Below are 3231 nucleotides of genomic sequence, written 5' to 3' on the forward strand. Positions count from 1 at the left end.
GCACTTGTTGATTCTATCACACCCGATCATCACGAGATGCTTCGAAACGACAAGTCTTGGCAACGGTGCTACTAAGGATGAACACTTTATTATCTTGATATTTTAGTGAGAGGGATCATCTTATAATGCTACCGTCAAGATCTAGGCAAAATAAGATGCATAAAAGGATTAACATCACATGCAGTTCATATGTGATATGATATGGCCCTTTTGTCTTTGCGCCTTTGATCTTCATCTCCAAAGCACGGACATGATCTCCATCATCTCCGGGCATGATCTCCATCATCGTCGGCGTAGCGTCAAGGTCAATGGCGCCGTCTTCATGGTTGTTCACCTCATGTAGCAACTATTACAACTACTTTGAAATACTACTCAACATGAAATTTTAAGACAACCATAAGGCTCCTGCCGGTTGCCACAATACAATAATGATCATCTCATACATATTCATCATCACATTATGGCCATATCACATCACCAAACCCTGCAAAAACAAGTTAGACGTCTCTAATTTGGTTTGCATATTTTACGTGGTTTAGGGTTTTCGAGAGAGATCTAATCTACCTACGAACATGAACCACAACGGTGATACTAATGTTGTCAATAGAAAAGTAAATTGAATCTTCACTATAGTAGGAGAGACAGACACCCGCAAAGCCTCCTATGCAATACAAGTTGCATGTGGAACGAGGAACAAGTCTCATGAACGCAATCATGTAAAGTTAGTTCGAGCCGCTTCATCCCACTATGCCACAAATATACAAAGTACTCAAACTAAAGACAACAAGAGCATCAACGCCCACAAAACCATTGTGTTCTACTCGTGCAACCATTTATGCATGGACCTAGCTCTGATACCACTGTAGGGATTCGTTGCATAGAAAACAAAAAAATTCCTACCGCGAGAACGCAATCCAAGCCAAGATGCAATCTAGAAGACGGTAGCAACGAGGGGATGATCGAGACTCACCCTTGAAGATTTCCAAAGCCTACAAGATGAGGCTCTTGTTGCTGCGGTAGACGATCACTTGCCGCTTGCAAAAGCGCGTAGAAGATCTAGATCACGGTGCCACGATCGGGCAGCACCTCCGTACTCGGTCACACGTTCGGTGTTGATGAAGACGACGTCCTCCTCCCCGTTCCAGCAGGCAGTGGAAGTAGTAGCTTCTCCTTGAATCCGGTAGCACGACGGCGTGGTGGCGGTGGTGGTGGAGAACTCCGGCGGAGCTTCGCTAAGCGTGCGGGAGTGGTGGAGGAAAGAGGGGGCGGCTAGGGTTTGGGAGAGGGGTGCGCCGGCCACTAAGGGGTGCGGCCACCTTGTGGTCTTGGGGTGGCCGGCCCCCTCCCCTATGCCCCTCATTATATAGGTGGATCTCCAAGTGTTGGACTACAAGTCTTCGAATAAGACCCCAACATAAGAACCTTCCATGTAGTAGGGAAACCTACCCAAGGTGGGACTCCCACTTGAGGTGGGATTCCCCCCTTCCATGTGGGGGGGTGGCCGGCCCCCTTGGTGGAGTCCACCTTGGACTCCCCCCTCTAGGGTTGGCCGGCCATGGGGAGGTGGAGTCCCTCCGGGACTCCTCCTTCCTTAGTGATTCCTTCCGGACTTTTCTAGAACCTTCTAGAACCTTCCGCAAAATCATCGGATCATTTTAAAACTTATAAAATGACTTCCTATATATGAATCTTATTCTCCGGACCATTCCGGAACTCCTCGTGATGTCCGGGATCCCATCCGGGACTTCGAACAAACCTTCGAACTCCATTCCATATTCAAGTTCTACCATTTCAACATCAAACCTTAAGTGTGTCACCCTACGGTTCGCGAACTATGTGGACATGGTTGAGTACTCTCTCCGACCAATAACCAATAGCGGGATCTGGAGATCCATAATGGCTCCCACATATTCAACGATGACTTCAGTGATCGAATGAACCATTCACATACGATACCAATTCCCTTTGTCACACGATATTTTACTTGTCCGAGGTTTGATCATCGGTATCACTCTATACCTTGTTCAACCTCGTCTCCTGAAAAGTACTCTTTACTCGTACCGTGGTATGTGGTCTCTTATGAACTTATTCATATGCTTGCAAGATATTAGACGACATTCCACCGAGAGGGCCCATAGTATATCTATCCGTCATCGGGATGGACAAATCCCACTATTGATCCATATGCCTCAACTCATACTTTCCGGATACTTAATCCCACCTTTATAACCACCCATTTACGCAGTGGAGTTTGATGTAATCAAATTACCTTTCCGGTATAAGTGATTTACATGATCTCATGGTCATAAGGACTAGGTAACTATGTATCGAAAGCTTATACCAAACAACTTAATGACGTGATCTTATGCTACGCTTAATTGGGTGTGTCCATTACATCATTCATATAATGATATAACCTTGTTATTAATAACATCCAATGTTCATGATTATGAAACTAATCATCCATTAACCAACAAGCTAGTTAAGAGGCAAACTAGGGACTCTTTGTTGTTTACATATCACACATGTATCAATGTTTCGGTTAATACAATTATAGCATGGTATATAAACATTTATCATAAACATAAAGATATATAATAACCACTTTTATTATTGCCTCTTGGGCATATGTCCAACAAGACATACACCCGCAAAGCCACTTATGCAATACAATTTGCATGTCGAGCGTGGAGCAAATCTCATGAACGCGGACATGTAAAGTTAGCCCGAGCCGCTTCATCCCACTATGCCACAAAGATGCAAAGTACTCAAACTAAAGACAACATAAGCATCAACGCCCACAAAACCATTGTGTTCTACTCGTGCAACCATCTATGCATAGACATGGCTCTGATTCCACTGTAGGGATTCGTAGCATAGAAAACAAAAAAATTCCTACCGCGAGAACGCAATCCAAGCCAAGATGCAATCTAGAAGATGGGAGCAACGAGGGGATGAACGAGACTAACTCTTGAAGAATTCCAAAGCCTACAAGAGGAGGCTCTCGTTGCTGCGGTAGACGATCACTTGCCGCTTTCAAAAGCGCGTAGAAGATCTTGACGGTGCCACAATCGGGCAGCACCTCCGTACTCGATCACACGTTCGGTGTTGATGAAGACAACGTCCTTCTCCCCGTTCTAGCGGGCAGCAGAAGTAGTAGCTCCTCCTTGAATCCGGCAGCACGATGGCGTGGTGGCGATGGCGATGGAGATCTCCGGCGGAGCTTCGCTA

Source organism: Lolium rigidum, chromosome 4 (genome assembly GCF_022539505.1).
Source record: "Lolium rigidum isolate FL_2022 chromosome 4, APGP_CSIRO_Lrig_0.1, whole genome shotgun sequence".
NCBI lineage: Eukaryota > Viridiplantae > Streptophyta > Magnoliopsida > Poales > Poaceae > Lolium > Lolium rigidum.